Below are 19770 nucleotides of genomic sequence, written 5' to 3'. Positions count from 1 at the left end.
ACAGTTCTCATGCTTGGATGTAGATATCGATAACTTTGACTCTACTCCAATTTTGAATAGTATTTAACCCCTCCAAGATCTAAGATCTGGTAAAGAATAGCTCCAATTAATGAATTTTTCAAGGGAAAAATCTAAGAACAAAAATGGGGCTTCCAGGACTGTGGGAAGTATCTAAGAGGCATACAGGAGAGTTGAATTAGTATTAATAAGGTTGACTATAACATGAGATCTTTAGAAATTGTCTGCATAATTAATTTTAACTCCTAGTTTGGCAGAAGTGAACATGTTGCAAACACATAGGAGCTCTACACAGCCATTGAGACACCTGGCTCCTCACTTACATTCCTGCTGCTGTTTGGAAAACTACTGCACTAAAGCAGGGAAGAGAGTACAGTTTGGGGTAAGGCATAGGAGATGGGGTCTGCCCCGTCTCTGTCAGAGAGGTGCTGTGGGGGTGTCCAGTCTCCCTCTGCTGCCATTCCCACTGCTGGTGTGGCCCCTCCAGCCTGGGCACTCACCGAGGCCAGGACCCTCCCTCGCCACCAGTCCACACGTTGGTTAGTTCAAATCTAGGTGCCATCTCAGACGAGGCCTCAAGGTATTAATATAAAAAGCACTACATGGACAAGGACAGATTCCATACAAGTTAATCAGTGCTTAACAGGATTGGGATTTACTACAAAGAGTTGTCTCCTAACAAACCATGCCAGTATGAGACAGTCTGGCTGTTTACTGCAGTTCCTTAATGGCAATAAAGCAATATTAAAACAGAAGTCCTGTTAATTTGTGGTGCACTGAGAACATTAACAATTATCCCAAAAGATGTAAAAGAACAATACTTAATATGGAAAATAAAATCTAGAACTACAAAAGAAATTCATTTTCTGTAGAAAGGATTGGAATGTGTTAGCACTGCAGTGACATAGCCTGTATGTTTTACCTAAGGCAGGTCTGCAGTAATTGCAAAATCTCAGGCCAGACTGCAGCCAGATTAATCCTCTCTCTCCTTTGAATCACTGAAGTGTCACTAGAGATTTGTATCCTAAAACGATGCCTTGGGACAGTCCCACCATACAGCTGGTGTCAAGTTACCTGATAGCCCAACAAGAAAGAACTGTCAATAATCAGATCCCTGAAAGAGTAGTAGCCTTGAATTGATCAAGCACAAAAGAGCTTCAGTAACAGCCATTCAAAACATTAGAAAGCCTGAGGAAAATGAACAGAAAAAAACTGCCACCAACAAAACAACAGCAGCAAGCAAGGTTTGTACAAAGCCAAATGGAAAATTACTAGATTCAGCAGCTGTTTTACCAGGATGCTAGATTTTATATTAAATTTCAAAAGCTGAATTATCGTTCATGTCCTGATAACAGTATAATGAAAAAAATGGGAAAAAATCCAAATGTGAATAAAATAATATTTTTTATGACAATACATGGGGGAAGGAAGACTGATATACACTGCTTAGCTTCAGTCCTCCTGACATTTCAGTTCCCACTCTCTAGTATTGAGTTATATTAACCAAATGCAAAAAGTCAGCTATTTTAAAATGCTAAAGTAGAATATTCTATCTAAATTCTGTGTAGGAAAACAGGTCACAGAATGCAGTCCCAGACTACTAAATCTACTCAATGCAGACACATTCCTTTTCCACTTTGAATCAATACCATGATTTTCAGGAGCTAGGCAATGTTCTGCTGCTAAACAAACGTCCTTGTATCAGTAATGCTGAGATCCTATTGTTTCAAGAAAGTCATGAAAGATATAAAAGACACAACTTTGCGAGACCAGGACCAAACTGCCTATATGGATATAAAACATTAAATCACATTATATAAATAATGAAGAGAGATTCATGCAACAAAAAATCCTGAAAGAAAATAAGATTCTAGTTCCTGCAATTTTACTACAGATATTCCTCTCTTCCCAGAAGAATGGAAATGACAGTGCCTTTTTACCATGACAGCTTCCCTTAAAATACCGTTTTTTGTTTTAGATTGTAAAACCGTGTTTGACTCTTGATTTTAAGACCAGGAAAAGGCATCAAAACATTCTACTGGTGCTGAGAAACCAACAATAGTTTGATTTCTGAACACTGCCTACAGGGACGCTTCTAGTGACCATCCCAGTAGTGCTGCAGCATGCTTGGCACTTTGCAAAATCAGAAACAAAACAATTATTCTCATCCCACCTTTCCTTTCCAATCTCTAAAGGGATCGAATGCAGACAAGGACAGGAGAGAGCAAATGCACAAACCAAATGCTTACTAAATACTTGCAAAAATGAAAGCAGAGCTTATTTAACATCGCCAGCCCAAAATTTTGGTCTGCTGAAAAAAAATCCCTATCTAGATAGGTATCATGGTTTCACCCCAGCCAGCAACCAAGCCCCACCCAGCCACTCACTCACTCCCACAACCAGCAGGATCAGAGAAAGAATTGGAAGTATAAAAACTGGAAAACTCATGGGTTGAGATATAGGCAGTTTAATAGGGAAAGCAAAAGCTGCACATACAAACAAAGCAAAACAAGCAATGAATTCACTGCTTCCCATGGGCAGGCAGGTGTTCAGCCATCTTAGCAAATCTCCATAACATTTAACAGTGACTTGGGTAGACAAACATCACCGCTCCAAATGTCCCTCCTTCTTCCCCCCACTTTATCTACTGAGCATGATGTCACATGGTCTGGAATATCCCTTTGGTCAGCTGGGGTCACCTGTCCCAGCTGTGTCTCCTCCCACCCTCCCAGGCACTCCCAGTCCCCTCACCAGCATGGCAGCACGAAAAGCAGAATAACAAAACCATCTCTATATTATCAATCCTGTATTCAGCACAAATCCAAAACACAGCCTCATAGCAGCTACTGTGAAGACAATTAATTCTACCCAAGCTGAACCCAGCACTAGGAATGGATTGAAGGCAGGATACTGACTTTTAGTATGATCATCCCTAAAAATAGCAGTTAACATTATCCTTCGCTATTCTGAAGGGAATATACTTATATATCACCCAGGTGAGACACCTATTCTTACAGGCATCTAAAATCCCAAATTAGGAGCCTTCTGTCAGAAAAGCAGCAATGTAGAAGAGAAGGGAGAGCCTGGGCTGTGATACAGCATGCAGCATGTAGACTCTCTTTAATTATCTTTCTACAAATTAGTACCTCTGTCTCTCAGAACTCCTCAACATAACCACATTCACTGGACTCTTAATTTAAGGTGTGTAGCTGCTGTTCTGTATGATATTTCTTCCAGATATGAAAAAGGTTGTAGAAAGGAGTTGCATCAGACTGTGGCAAAAAAAAGTCTTTCTTATACTATTTCCTGGGAGTAGTGGTATTATTAATATGAATAATAATGGTAATCATTATACAAGATATGTGTGCCTTTATTTACTTCACCTGAAGTCTACTCTGGTTTTCTCAAACCTGTCAACATAACATTCAAAGGGCCCTTTCAATTACTGAATTATTTTCTAATAAATTAGAAGCAATGTACTTCTCAAAGAAATAATCTATTATTTATATCTAAAAGGCAAAGAAACATCTAACCCACAATGTCTTTACAAAATCTTACAGCTGAACTGTTTGGCTGTAAACAGAAACATATTAATGGGCTCATTCTACAACAAAGCACTTAAAGATAGCACAGCAACAATGATAGATGCTAAACAGTTTTAATAAAAATAAAAATACAAATCCAAACCATTCATGAAAACATGTGAGACATATGAGTGAAATTCCCCTACTTGTAAGCATCACCCAAATGTCTGGTGTGGAACTCAAGTACAGCTCATTGCCTCCCTGCCCCAGATTCCTACTGTTGAGACAAGAAGCTCTGATATTTGTTGACTCCTGCTATAATATACTACACATATAATAGGCAACAATCAATATCTGCCTCATAGTAAGGGGAGAGGAACTTCAGTCCTGTTTTATAGGAAGAAAAAAAGGTAGAAACCTATAAATCTTATCAGCACCCAAGACCCAGTGTGAAAGGTTTTTGTTACTGCTATTAGCCTAAGTTTAGGCCCATTGTAATATATCCTGCTCAATAAAAACCCAAGATAAAGGGAATTTATTGAAATTGTTAGTTTTCATTAATGAGAAGAAACTGAGCCCATTCCTTGGAGTCTAACCAAATAAGATGACTGTAAGATGGTTCCTGGAAAAACTCTGGATATAGCACTACATTGTGGGAGGGAAGACCTGCCCCTAAAACTCTCATTTGTCTCAAAACACTTCATCTTTTAAGCAGTAAATATAAAAACTGCAAAAGAAAATCCTGGAAGAGGCCTCCAGACTTCGTCTGGTTCATCCCTTAGACTAATACTCCTGCACTGTTTCAGACAGATGGTTTTCCAATCTCTTACAGGCTTTTTACAAGTTCTTACAGATTTTCAAGAAAGCTGCTGCCCAGGCTTTGCTCTTCTTTCTAGTTTTTCTTGAGTCCTAATTGAAGCATCCCTTGTAGTAATTTAAAATCATTGCTTTTTGCTTTACCTATACAGGAAAAGCCAATTGGAACACTAACCCCACTCAAGCAGCTTTACTACTACTACTACTACTACTACTACTACTGCTACTACTACTATTATTATTATTATTATTATTATTTTATTTGAAGACACAAATGAAACCCAAATTACTCCCTGGAGAGCATTTTTTTTTAACCTCAGTATAGGCCTTTTTTATAGAACATTTTCTCTCCTCTCCTTTGAACTCTATCTTGTCAGACAACACCTTTTCCAAACACAGTGACCAAAATTAAAAATAGACTTTTCATCCTGCAAGACCACATCTAGCAGACAAGATTTATACATCCCAGCACATTTGCATTTTTTCGCAACAGCAGCTTGACTCATGCAATTTGCATCCACTATAACCTGTGGATCCCTTTTCTATAGATGAGCTTGTTCTTCCCCTTGTATTTATGCAGCTGATTATACATGCCTAAAAGTAGAATTTGTAGAATTGAATTGTATCTTACTTTTTCCCTTAGCTCATTTCTAATTCTAATTCTCTCCTCCAGGGCATTTATAGGTCTTTCCACCTTGATGTCATCTATAGATTTAATAAACAAACTTTTCATTCCATTAACCACGCAACAAATTAAAACATTCAGCAAGTTAAAACTCAAGACAAGAACAAAACAAGCCCCCAAAGCAATGCAAAACACAATGTTCTATCTTGAAAACAAACACTGTCAGCACGATTTTTCAGTGCTTACACCTGCAATATAGTAGTTTTGTCCAGAATGTGAATCTGCAACTTTCAAACATCATGCAAGTCAACATCAGAAGCATGAATCCTGAAAGTTAGAATATCTGTGGTTCCCTCTCTCCCCAGAATATCTGTTGCTTTAGTAGCAAGATATCAGACTGATTTGATGCACATTGTTTCCAACAACTCTCCATGGTGATTCCATTGCATCTCATTAATACCTTGCAAATAGCTATATTATCATTTCTGTTTGTTTGCTTGCTTTTTTATTTAACTAGAAATTGAAATTACATTAGTTTCTATTCTACAAGCTCCTTCTTCATGCCTTTTGAAAACAGAAATCTTATTTGTCCTTTTCCAGACTTCTAAAACCCCAAGTACTATTCATGAGGTTTCAAAGGTAACCTTTCACTTTTTGGAATTTGCTTCATCTTGCCTTCTAAGGAGCTTTGGATAAATGTTAGATATTTTTGAATTGAATGAATCAGTCTTCTGAATACTCTCTAACCTGTACTTTCTTTAAGTCTGTGAAATACTTCTGGTTTATCATTGTTTTTTTTAAACTATATTAATCTCAGCAATATCTTTTTTTGGTGAGAACTAAAACAAGGAACCCCAGAATTTCAGACTTCATCACATTTGATAGCTTTCTCTCTGTTTTGAACAGTGACAATTTTTTCCTTGACTGTCTTCTTACTAATAACATAACTTCCTGTTATCCTTTACAGTCTATGTAGTATGCATCTTGATTTATTGATCTTGTCCTTTTAAATTTTTCCTTACAGGCAAATTTTATTTTTTTATACTTATGTTTAGCAACTTGATCTGTTTTCTGAATCTGCACAAGTCTGTTTTCTGCTCAAGGTCATCTAAGTACTCAGGAGTTGGCCATACCTGTTTTTTTACTCTCTAGTCTCCTCCTACTTTCAATTGTAGCCTCAGAGTAACTTCTTTAAAGGTCTGCTGTCTCTCTTGAGAAACATTTTCCTGAGACTTACTTTCTATGAAGTCTTATCAGTCAGTTTTCTAAGTTGGCTCAGAAATGTTCTCCTTGCCTTACCTCTGTAAGTTGCTTCAGGTTGTTTGTACAGGACTGCATCATAAATCACCAAGAAATATAGACATACTATTTTGTACGACTTTGTTACAATCTGTTGCCAGTGATAAATCTAATGTGGCAATTTTTTTTCCTTTTTTATATGTTTGCTGGTTTGGGGTTTGGTGGGGGGTTTGGGAGGTTCTGGTTTGTTTTTTTTTTTAAATTTTACTTTTTATGCTACATAAAAAAGCCATACAGAAACGGGTATAAGCAGAGAAACAGCAGGATAAGGGATCATTTTGGTGGGCAGAAACAAACACCCTCACTGTCTCTCCTTCTTTGCCCACCTTCACAAACAGGATACCTTTCAGAAGGATAAGGAACAGATATTGAGAGGCATAAAAGCAAGCTTTAAACGTATCAAGGCAAAGATATCACATTAGCAGTTGCAGCTAGAAATGGATTCATGCAATCAAATATATTCCCTCAGACAACTCAGCAATACAGGCAGCTCTCAGGTAGTCTGCAACAGTCTCTTTCACAGTGCCATCCATACAGCTACATGACAGAGCAAGCAAACACCTCCAACCAACACAGGCTTTTGGTACAGGCACACAGAAATCCACCCCAGGAATTCTGCAGCATTTCAAGGTCAGTCTCCGTGGCAAGGGCAAGAGATTTCCGCAGCAAACGTTCGTCAATCCTGCGGCTGTAATAACGCGGTGCCATCTGCAGCCCCACACCACCCGAATCCCCTGTCGGCTGCTGCCGAGTTGGAGGAGCCAGGGCTTTTCGTAATTCCACGGTCACACACGCGCTGCCCAAATTATTTAACTCTTTCTCCGCGCTCTGCTGTTGAAACAGCAACAAAATAACCGAAATGCACAGAGCTTGGTATGAAATGTAGAAAGCTGAGCAGCAGAGGTGAGTCCTCACCACTCCAGACAGGGCTGAGCGCTGGCAGGATGGACTGGGGAGCGGGAGGGGAGTGGTGCCATATGCTTCCTGCACAGATCGAGTACCTATTGACGTGGGAGAGGCTGCTGGGTCCCAGGGCCTGCTGAAGCCACCAGCTGACACCGGTTTGTGAGTTGCTACCCAGACAAGCCCATGCTGCCAGGCTCAGGCTCCAGTGGCATAGCACAAGTGAGGGAGAGAAAAGAGTACCAGCACAGACAGGTTGTTGATTCACTTTCCAATTTCTGTCATTTCTCTTGACAAAAAAAAAAAAAAAAGGCATTTTGTTCTGCTCAAATCTCCTCACTTGAGTTTCTAAGCCCTCAAGCAGGCACAGGCTATCTCACCTTTATTTCTAGCATGACATGCCATCCTGGAGCCTGGAGCTGGGAAGTTTGCCCAGCTCTTTGCAGACCCTGCAGAGCACAAGAAGCAGCATGTAGGATTTGCATAGCTTTAACCCAGAGTGTGTCCACTCCAGGCTCACAAAGATGACAGCTATGCCACAGTTTGCCACAAGCTGGTCATGTTAAAATTAGAGGTGGGGGTACAAGGCTAGCATTCAAAACCATAGCCAAGCTCAAGTTTCCTTAAGATTTGGATGGATGCAGAGAGGGATGCAGAAGAGGTGTGGAAAGTTTGTCACACAGGCAGTTATGAGACACAAAGAAATTGTTCACATCTGGCTTGAACCAGCAAAAGGCCCAAATTTTCCCATCCTCAGGACATTTTCTGAAGACAGAGAGTCTGTCCAGCCAGCTGGGAGAAGTTCACTGCATCATTCATCATTCACTGCAATTTCAATGCTTCTGCACTTGCATCAGCCTGGAAACATTCAAAAACCTCTGAACTGACCTCAACATGAGCATAGAAGTGCAGAAGCATAAGCAAGGGGGAGTAGGAAGACTTGTTGCTTCACAGTAAGTACATCTGTCTTCAAAGCATTGCCTTAGATTGGCTGGGGCTTTAAATGTGGGCAGATATTTCTAGTTTCACTGCACAGCGGTTCATTCCAGCTCAGCCACTAAATACATGAATTTTAACAGCATTATTCTACTCTCCAGCACAGGGAGCTTTGCCTTACAACCCACTTGGTTTGTCACTGCTATGCAGAAAGAAAACAAGGAAAGTTTAATAAGAAGTCTTAAATACCACAAATTGAATGCCATTCAGGACAAAACTTTCAAAAAATTCAGCTCTGATATAAGACAAGACCTGAGCTAAATGAACACATTTTCATATATCCTAGATTTTCTTCAGTTACTGAATATTGTTCTTTTTTTTTCTTTGAAACTTGATGACAGTTCCTGAAATAGCATTTACTGGTAGTAAATTCTCCTAAATTATCATACCAGCTATTGCAACTGATCAATTTAATTTTGACTGATATGTTAAAGTGATTATAGAAGGACTAGGCTCCTGAATATAATTGAATTTCAATAGAACTGTGGCACTTAGTTCCTTTCAATATGTAGAAGATTTCAGACTTTAAGGCTAATTATTAAAGCTGCTTAAAAAAAAATGCTACAAAAAATTTCCAAACTACCGTGCTTTTCACTTCAGAAAGTGCTCTCAAATTTACATCATTTTCCACCACAAAAAAAGATGACATTCCAAAAAGAAAATCATAAGAAACCAGGGAAAGTTTTTATTGAATATGATTCATGAAACATTTGTTTAGCAGAACACATATGGGCTACCAGTTTTCACATTTTTGATTAAAAATTCTCACCCACTAATGAAAAATTAACAGATACCTGATCTAAATGAGGATAAAGGTAAGATTAAATATTTAATAATTATCATGACATACTGTTATAGGGTTGTAGATGTTTCAGAGCTTTCTTTTTCTATCACATGAGCTGAAGTAGATTAATGTGGGGTTTTTGGCACTTAAGAAAATTGAAAATAATTAATCTGTAATGGCATTGATGGAAAAAGTGTTCAAAATGTCAATAAAAGTGCTGCTTTAACAGTACTTCAAATAGTCTACTTACGCAACTTAAGAGACACATTATCTGCCAGACTACACACTTTTCCATTAAAATCTATGAAAATCTGCAGGTGTTTAATTACCTGCTCTCCCATTGTTCCTTGGCTGCAGCAGGAGTAGTTTGAACACTATGTAAAAATTAATGTACAATTTAACATAACAGTTATGCAGATTAAAACTTTCCCTAGTTTCTATTTTGTATGAAGAGTCTCAGACAAATAAACCAGAAGTTGCTTTTCACAAGAAAGAGTTGTTTAAATATTTTCACTAATTTCAAAACATTTTGGACTTAGACAAAGAGTTAAGTATCACTATTATAATTATCAACATCAGACCATAAAATACCTGGGGAAATACTACAAGAAAAAATACATCTCATGAGAACAGTTTAAATATAGTCCCCTTTTTCCCAAAGTAGGAGGCTGTTCAATAAATTTTTGTTCAGAAGTTCATTTGAGATTTCACAGAATTAAAGCACAGCTGAAGTTGGAAGGGATTTCCGGGGGCATTTGGTCCAACTCCTGTGCTTGAACAGGGCCACCCAGGCACATTGCTCAGGCTTATGTCCAGACAACTTTTGAATATTTCCACAAATGAGGAATCCAGAACCCCTCTCAGCAACCTATGTCAGGGCTTCATCACCCTCACAATGAAAAAGTATTTCCTACTGATCAGAGGGAACGTCCCACATTTCACTTTGGGCCCATTGCCTCTGGTCCTGGCACTGAGCAGCTCTTTCTCTTTGCACTTCCACTTCAGACGAGATCCCCCTGAGCCTCTTCTTCTCCAGGCTGAGCAGCCATCAGTCTCTCAGCCTTTCCTCATATGAGAGTTGCTCCTCTCTCTTCACCATCCTTGTGGTCCTTTGTTAGCTCTCTCTGGTATGTTCATGGCTCTCTTGTACTGGGGGAGCCCAGATGTGGGCCCGGCCTTCCAGATCACCAGCACTGAGCGGAGGGTGGGATCACCTCCTTTCAGCTGCTGGCATTGCTTGGCCTAAGCAGCCCAGGATATCATTTGTTTTCTCTGCAGCAAGGGTGCATTCCTGACTCATGTTCAGCCTGGTGCCCACCAAGACCATGCCAAGCTGCTTTCCAGCTGGGTGGCCTCCAGCATGTACCAATGCGTGAGGCTGTTCTTCCCAATATGCAGGAGTTTGAACTTCCCCTTACAGGAGTTCACACAGCTCCGGTTGGCCCATTTCTCCAGCCTGTCAAGGCCCCTCTGGATGGCCTATCAGCCAGTTTGGTGTCATCAGCAAATTTACTGAGGGTGCACTCTGCCTCACTATCCAGACAATAAAAGAAAATGTTAAACAGGACTGGACCCAGTATTGATACCTGGGCATCACCACTAGTCTCTGGCCACCAGCTAGGTGCTGCACCTCTGACCACCCCCACTGGGCCTGGATGTTAAGCCAGTTTTCAATCCACTTCACTATCCACTCATCCAGGCCATACAGCAGCAGCTTCTCTATGAGGAGCTTACAGGAGACGGTGTCAAAGGCCTCGCTGAAGTCCAGGTAGACAATATGCACTGCCCTCCCTTCATCAGACTGGTGGCTTCATCACAGAAGTTTATCAAGTTGATCAAGTTGGAAGTCAGCTCCACTGACTACTTCTGATGATTTTGTGATATTTAATGTTCCTGGAAATGGTTTCCAGGATTAGTGGCACTATCACCTTCCTGGGGACCAAGGCAAGGTTTGGCCTGTAGTTCCCTGGGTCTTCCTTCTTGGCCATTTTGCAGTGCTTCTAAGTCTTTTCTGCTAGAGTTTCATCAATGTCAGAAGGATTCAAATAGCACAGTTTGATGTTTTTGGCCAAGAACCTCCAGTATCTTGGGTCTGAACAACATACAAAGAAGGTCAAGAAATCTGAGTTTTCTTTTGGCATTTTTCCAAGATCCAACCAGCTTTTTTTGACAGGCTTCTTATTTTTCTGTTTCATGCTTCATCCTTTCAAGGCAGGCCCAAAAAAAAGGCAGACAGTATTTAGCTGTCTAGTTCATGAATCCTGAACCAAATATACACATACTCAAAGACCATGAAGGGCATTCCACTACATCAACTCTGCCCATTGCATGGTCTTTAGTACCATGCTTCACCCACAATCAACAGTCCAGAACCCACGTTGGGGACGAGGCATCTCCCTTCTTTCCTTACAGAGCACAGCTCTTCTCTATTTCTAAAACACTGTAGTATGAGAAAACAGGAAAGAAAACAAGCCCTATTTTGTGAAACTGCTCAGTGATGCTAAGTTGCATTCACTCTGCAGGTTTATGTGTTAAATTCAGAGCATTGCTCTCCAAGTCAACAGGGGTTGAGGCATCCTCCACCCTTGCCATAGGAGCTATCCTACACTACAAAAAGAGAATTAATTAGCAATGGAACAAAGGAAAGAGGGAGAGTGGGTAACAATATGGAATAGTCTCCAGGATCCACCTGGACCACTTCAAGGATAGTAGTTTTAAGTTTCACTCACTGGTCCCTTTTAAATACTTTTTATCTAACCAAGGCACCCTAAGATTTTGAAATCTCTCTTGAGATTAGCACAAACTATCTACTTGCACCTCAAGAGAACCAGATGGGATGCCTGTCTAAAGGGACACAGCTCATTTCTGTCAGCCCAGGTCCTTGAGGTAAGGGTGAAGAACCATGTTATGTTGCACTTGCCATGATGCTACACACTGGTTCCACAGTATCTTGCAGACCCAATCCCAAAGTTTGTATTCTTCCTGAACCTTTCAAGATAGAGACTGTCACACCACTGCATCTGCATTGCAGACAGACAGGCAGGTCCCTGGGCAATCCATATCTTTTGCAATCCTTTGTGAAAACAGCTCATTGCTTTCAAAGGTATCCTGGAATATATTTTATGGTATTGTTGCCTGTTTAGATAAAAGAGCACAATTAGACCTTTCACTTGGCAGATGTCCCTTATGTGGGAATTACCTCCCAGCTCTCAAGATGGCCATCAGAGGTAGATCATGCCCAAATCTGCTGCAAAAATGTGAGATGGATGAGATCAACTGCTTTGTTATCCTTGTAGGCTGTCTGATCAAAGTACTATTTTCCCTGAATAGAGAGCACGTGTCCTATCAACACCATTACAGTTATTGATGCTAACTTTAGTTTTATGCGAGTTATTTATAGCTTTCCACATTACCATTTAGGAACTGTAGAAGTCCTACTTTCCATGTTTCAAGGCAAATATAGGCTTGTTCTATGCTCCAGTCTAAGCAAAGAAAAAACCTGGAAGCTGTGTGGTCCTGTTAGCAGGGGAATGCACATAGACTAAGAAGCTCTATTTTAAAAGTCTGAAACACAATCCAGGCATTCCCCAATTTAGGTGCCAACAAGATTTTTATTAAACTCTTGACCTTGAAGAAGCACAGTCTTTGCTGCTCAGGGCTGAATGTCACTCTCAGTCCTGAAAAGTGCTAGTCCCAGGCTTCCCCACAATATGTCTGACAGCATGTGGATGCTGCATGAGACAGTAGTAAAAGTCTCTCAGAGGGAATTTCCTCCCTCTTTATACCTGCTGCTGTTCACCACTAACCCTGACCAGCTGAAAAGACATCATTTCATAGGAGGTTACCAGATTTTGCTGATTTTGCTGAAGCAAATTGCCTTATGTAATTTTGATATTTTCGCAAAGCTAAAAATACCAAAATAGGGAGTGGAAGGGAAGTGATGAGGTAATCATGTTGAGAACTTTAAATATATAGAATAGAACTAAGAGAGCAATACTTGTGTTTAGTAGCTGGAAGAACCTTTCGGAGCATGAGAAAGAAAGAGACAAAGACTTCAATTCAGTTCTTTTCTTTTCCTATTATGCAGGACTGCAGCATCAACAACCAGCAATTGAGAGAAGAGATACATCATTAAACTTATTTATAGCATTAACTATTTTGCATTCATCCACACAAGTGAAACTGTAAAAAGAAGAAAAAATTATAAAGGGAGTGTGTGGTTCTTTCATTAGCTTGTCTGTAATGTTGGATTGGTCCATAAATTAATGTGTAAAAGAGGACGGCAAAAAAAAAAAGAATTCAAAGCTTTGCCATTGTAATTATAGCTCTTTAAATATCAAAAGACACAAAGAAAGATTCCTTTTGAAAAGAGTACCGATTCTCTTGGCAAGCCACTATTAAATACTTGCATAAATCTACAGTCTGTATCCTGTAAGTTGAGGTGACATTGCTATCATGGCTTACAGGTCTCTTCACATGACTATTGGTGCACTTCAGCATTATTTATATACATATATTATCAAGACACCTGGTTGAGATAAGATGCCTTCTTTCTGTCATGGGTGAAGGGCTAAAAAGTAGCAACTAAGAAATCTAACAAGTAAAAGGGCTTTGATGAAAGGTTACTTAATTGATTTGGGTTGTTCCATATACAACCTCTGGAAGTCTCTTTGGTACAACTCAGACATTCAGGTGCAGTTTCATCACAGATTTACCAGTAACTTCTCCATAGCGTGGTCCACATGCAAGTACCATGTCACAGCAGCAAGAGCCGTGTCCGCATCCCTCTGTCTTCCAGTGCACACAGTATTTGAGCCCAGAAAGCCACCAAAACTAACAGACAAAATACAGTAGTAAAACATCTTCTAATACGCAGAACAGAGTCGATTTCTAGGCACTGCAATTTCTAAATTAAATGCCACAAAGCTCAGTGCTCACCCACAATTTTTTCCCTCACAGGTAACCTTTCCTCACAGTCTCCCAGTGAGTCTTTTGAAGGGTGCCACAGAGAACAGATCTCATTCTTGGCACCTGCCAGGATAAATCAATTTTCTTTGGTCCTTTATACTTCACAAATTGCAAGTTTCCTCAGGGGCAGTCCCATGTCAGAGCAGTAGCTCCAGATATTTTCTAAAAGGGCCAAATCCCACACTGCATGGGGTCTCATAGACTAAAATAATCATGCACTGCTCCTGAAATAAATCAGAAACAGGCTTTTTATGAAGTTGAACCACTGCTTCCACAAGGCTGAGGTCAACACCTTTGTGAGCAGCTGCAGAGCCTGTGGGTTTTTCAGGAGGCTGGTTGTTTCCTCAGGCCACCCAGAAATTGCCCTGTTGATGCTCGATAGTCATAGATAGATCCCACAGCCTCTCTTCTAAACTGACACTTTCAAACAAAATCCAAGATACAGCTCATCAAATACACAATGGAATGAGAGAGTTCTCTGGTGAAACACAGCAACTTTCCCCCAGATGCTAGAAACATAAGCCAGCACCCAGAAATGGGCACTTGCAGGACATATTTTATGAAGCCAGGGAACCTGGGTGCTCTCCTCTTCTTGGTCCTCAAGCACATAGTCAGAGGCACTATCCTTTCTCACTTCCAGGTATTAACTTTACTTTACAGGGTAATCCAGCTGAAGAGAAGCAGGGTGACTTTGTTGGTCGCCTAATGGGTATGAACTAGACCACAGGAGAGCAGTACAGGAATGCACCATCTCAGGACATAAGTGGGACGTGGCAGAAATGTAGAGCCCAGAGGCAGTGTGGGGCACACCACAGAGCTGCTTCCCGTAGCTCCTACTGAGATACAGTGGGTGAAATAGCTAATATCTAAGTGTAATACATTTCCAAAGCCAGCTACACAGTCCGGGCAGTATCTCTGCCAGTGGTTCATATTTGAAGGAAACTGGATTTAAGATTCAGCAGGAAGAAAAGCAGTTGCTATCACAGATGCCCTAACCATCAAAAATACACAGTACTTCTTCTGCTGACTTGCCTGATAGTGATGAAGAAAAAGTTCAAGAGCAGACCCTTGAGGTGCAGTGTGCCGCCTTCTAAGAATGACTTGACACCATTTAGCACAACCTATATGCATTCTTCTCCATGAGCTAACAAGCCAATTAATTATGAAAGGCAACAGGTTTTGGCCTAAAGCCAAATTACAGTGGTGTCATTAGTCTTTGCTTTGTGGAAAAATCAAGAGTCCTGCCTGGATTACATTCTTTGAACTCTTCAGTTCAAGGATATTGTGCTGTAGAACTCTAAGTAGGTGCCGACATTTACATATGCATCATAATAACAAGTGCAATAATAGCAATAATCATCCATATTTGTAAAGGATTTTTCACCTTTAAGTGTTCAGAATCTCTTGGTAAAAAATGTCACCTCAAACAAACACCTTTCTTGTGTACATACCCACCTGAAGATGAGGAAACACCACCTGTATTAATACATAAAGTTTAGCCTGAAGGAGCCAATCCACCAGCAACACTCCTACCCCTATCCACAGCCTGTCCCTGCTCTCGGTACTGCCCCTATTTCTGACTGCCTACAGCTTGGATTTTTTGCAGATTATCCCTACAGACTGATTGCTCACAAATTTAATTTCAAGGAACAGTATTTTTAAAAACCGGAAGAAGGATGTATACCTGACAAATATTTTGTTTCAATTAAGATACTTTAAATTAGAATAATACACTAAAAAGTAGAACTGCTGGGTCTACAATATACATTTTAAAACTATACACATGTAGAAAAAAAATCAATAAGGTCTGAAGGAGACACGATTTCAAGCAAGATGGTGATCCCCTAAGGATTTTGCCCAATTAGGTTGCACCTCTACCACAACACTTTAAGGTCTTCCTCCTGAGATATCTTCACTTTCCACCTCATTTCATCACCCAGCACTGCTGTGCTACCCCCTGGCGTCACTCTCTGAATTGCTGAGCAGGCCGGAGGAGCTGCCATGAGCCTCCCAACCCATCAATGCAGCATGCATGGCTCAGTGATGCGAGTGAGGGAGCTGCAGCCAGCCAAGCAAACGCTTTATTCAGAAACTGGGACGGCTCGGTCTGAATCCCATTCAGCATTATTTATTGCAAAGCGTCATATTTAAGCTATCAGGATCAATGGCTCATCTCATCAGATTTCTGTATAATGTGAAACAATGGGGTTTCACCCTGTGACTTCTGTGTTGCTGTTGCTGCTTCTGATAAAGTATTATACAAACATATTAAAGGAACCAATAGAAAACACCTGAGGTGTCTATCTACATGGGGCTCTCTTTCTGAGATGTCTATCTATCTTAAAGTTTTATTACTTCTGGGATCTCAAAAGGCTTAGGAAACATCACCAAACATTGTTTCATACCTACTCATGAAAGGGTAACATAATAAAACCAGGTCAAACAACAGTGAATATTAAATTTAATGTAAAGTATGCAAAAGAAAGAAATGCAGGAGGTGTTGGAAGAATTATTAAAAAAGAAGGAACTGTACCTGTGATTGTGGGGGTTTGGTGAGGATTTTCTAGGGCAGTTTGATGTGTTTTTAACTAGCACACAAAATTATTTTACATCCATAGAAAGATGCAATTAATTTTTTACTTTTTTTTTTCTGACTAAATTTGGAGCAGCTGAGAGGTTGGTTATTTCGATCTTTAAAAATGGACTTATAATGGTGCCATCTGTTGGCATATGACAGATATAGCATCCCACAATTCCAGACAGAGCCACAAAAATGCAGAAAATTAAAGGGACAGATGTGAGAAATACATGCTCTCATTTGGTTCCACTGTTCACATCTGTTCTCCTCAAAGATTTTTTTAATCATATAAATCTATCCACAGAAACTAGTACCCTGAAATGTTATGGCGTTTCTGGTAACCATAAAAATCATATTCTAGTAGAGTTTACTGCATTCCAAAACATCACTGGATTCATAAAAATCTGGTTTCCATCAAGAGGACACAAAGTATATAGCAACATTACCTGTCTAAGTTCCCTCTCCTTCACAAATCATGAGTATGTCTCATGCAGCAGTAACTACATTGCAAGAACAAAATTTCAACAGGTATCTGAGATACTGTGTGTTTGCACAACACCTAGAGAGGAAATGGGGCTCTCTTTCTGATGGTGCCTGTATGTTGCCCTGTCCCTGTGGGACCCCGGAGAGCGTGACCCCGGTGCTGCTGGTGTGAGGGCACTTCTTGTCACTGAAAAGGTTGCCTACCATTGCAGGCACATCTGCCTTTATTTGCCATGTTACCCATTTCTTTTCACCATGCTTTTGACAGGCTGCTTGCTAATGCTTCTAACAGCAGCCAAGATTTTTCCCTCTCCCTGCTTCCCTGTCCCAGCTCCTCTAGTCACATAGCACCAGCCCCCTCCAGCCCCTTCACTGACTTGGGTAGTGTAAGACCTCACTGCTCCTGACAGGCAGAGATGAAATAAGCACAAAACCAGTCACACAGGTTATTACTCTTCCCTCTACTACCCTAACTTTCTACACCTGTTAACTATTTTCCTTTGGATTTGAACTTTGCATATCATTTTCACCCAACAAGATTGAAAAAGTACAATCCCTATCCCCCCTCCACCCCTATTGTCTTCATGGGAGTGGGGACTAAGGATGTTTGCATTTTTGTGAGACACATATATTCTTCCATGGGCAAACATGTACCTCCTTTTTTATTCATTGATAGGTTTTAATAGAGAGTAGAGAAATGATGCTCAAATTCTTATTTCATCTTGGATACAGTGAGCCCATTTTCACCTTAAGTACAACATATCACCTCTGTAATACACTACATAAATTCTCTCTCAAAATGGCAGCATCATCAAAAATTAAAAGGTATTGTACAAAGCAAACAATATTGGAACTACGTAAGCATGTTGATTATTCACATGAACAGTTTTTGGTATTTACAGAAAGCATTGACTGATGCAGCTCGCTGGCCCCGTGAGCACTATGTTAAATCATTAAAATGTGAGCAGTCTTTATTTGTATTGCAGTAATATTCTGTATCCCCATCCCAGAACCCCAGTGTACTCAGTGCTTACAAACAACCACCAAATCACGATGTGTATTTGAGAACTAATTTTTTTCCTTTAAGAACTAATTTAATCTTTGATGACGTCTCATTTTTCTACCTATTTTCAATTATTTTGAAGCATAAAATGACCTGCAGGCTACCAAGTGGAAGACAGAATTCCTCCACATGCTTCCTACATGAAACACCAAAATAAGTAGAAAATCCTAATTATTGCATATTCCAGAAAGGCCAGTGATCTATATAAAATTCACAATACATAAGCAATTACATACTTGGCTTTAGTTGATAAGTGATAGTTGACAATAGGCTTTCTGGTCCCTCTTGCTCCTCAGGTAAATGAAAAAGAATGTAATGGAAAAATCCTTTCTCAATAAAGATTCTGAATTTAAGACCAAAGCAATTTTTATATCAGCTGGTACTTAGCACTGCCTATCTAAACATGATAGAAGTTTAAAAACAATGGAAGTAACCACAGCTTCTTAAGTTTCAGATGCCAGTAAGCAGTAGGACCAGAGATTCAATAGCCCCTCTGTGGGCTGCCCTTTGCTTAAATCTTGTGGCCATATAGCAGGGCCATGATTTGTATTGCTATGAAAAGCCAACCCAGGGAATAAGGAAAATACATTAAAATACAATAAAATTAAGGCTGTCATTGCTAATATGGAGTCTCTTAGAATCATTTTGTCTCATATTTAATTACACTTAAAAGTAAATTATATTTATATACTTACTACAATTCTGTCAGATAATGGGGTTAGGCTAGGATTTATTACAGAGAAATCTGCACTAGCACACTGTTGATCTACAGTTAGCAGTTTCTCCACTTTTTTCATGCTTTTCTCCAGACTGATAATTCTGTGCAAAACATCCAACTTCAGTCGATTATTTATACAACTACTTGACACTCAAATTCTTTCTCGAACGAGTTTTTTTCCAAATTAATTCTAGAACTATGAAGAATAGCTACACAAGTTAATTTTCTTCACTCAAAATCCTAGCTGTGGTAGAGATCTATATCACCTAAATTTAGTCATCTGACCAAAAAGCTTGCAGCAAAAGTCTAAATGCAAAGTATAGAGACAAGTGGTTTTAAACTTCTTTGCACAACAAAACCAAAAGAGCCTCTGGGAGTTGTTTCAATTTTCTTAAAACTCCAGTCATGACTGGAGACAACCTGCCTCTTTCCTCCATCCACTGGGAAGCCAGCTAGCTCCTGACAGGCTGTAGTGAAGCTGAGCTGCTGAATTCAAGAGTTTTTGAGAAACACTTGGTGCACTTACGAAATAAAGTGTTACATAAAAGAGAGTCCCCATGATATCAGACTTCAGCTGATATAAAGAGAAGAGCAGAAGCAACAGCCAAATTTGTAAGGCACCCTATTCTGTCAGTCTTGCATCTCTCCCTGATGCCTTAGGTTTTAACTTTTATATTTTTCAAATTCTGTACTGCTTAGTGTGTAACTCTGAAGTTTCTTGTAGCCTGTTAACTTCTGCTCTCTCATGCTAGGTAGACATTACAAAGCCTGCCCTTCAAGGACACTCAGACCATCCTAGGCCCAAAAAGTATAAACCAAAAGCCTTTGGGAGGGGAGCAAGCTGAGGGGAATTACATCATTAAACTGAAGCTTTAATTGGAGAATTAACTCTGATATGCAAATGAACCAAACCTATAAAAGTGTGAAGAACTCGTGACCTCTCGTCCATCTTGGGGTCCATCTTGGCAAAAGCCTCTGGCTCCTCAGGGGGTACC

General features: G+C 40.0%; 1 long non-coding RNA gene across 3 annotated transcripts in view; it reads right to left on the bottom strand.

Moving 5' to 3' along the window:
- The window catches only part of LOC125317412, a 123479-nt gene that overhangs the window by 92924 nt on the left and 10785 nt on the right, over positions 1-19770 (bottom strand). The window lies entirely within an intron of this gene.

Source organism: Corvus hawaiiensis, chromosome 26 (assembly GCF_020740725.1).
Source record: "Corvus hawaiiensis isolate bCorHaw1 chromosome 26, bCorHaw1.pri.cur, whole genome shotgun sequence".
NCBI lineage: Eukaryota > Metazoa > Chordata > Aves > Passeriformes > Corvidae > Corvus > Corvus hawaiiensis.
This window is presented reverse-complemented; position numbering and strand designations above follow the sequence as displayed.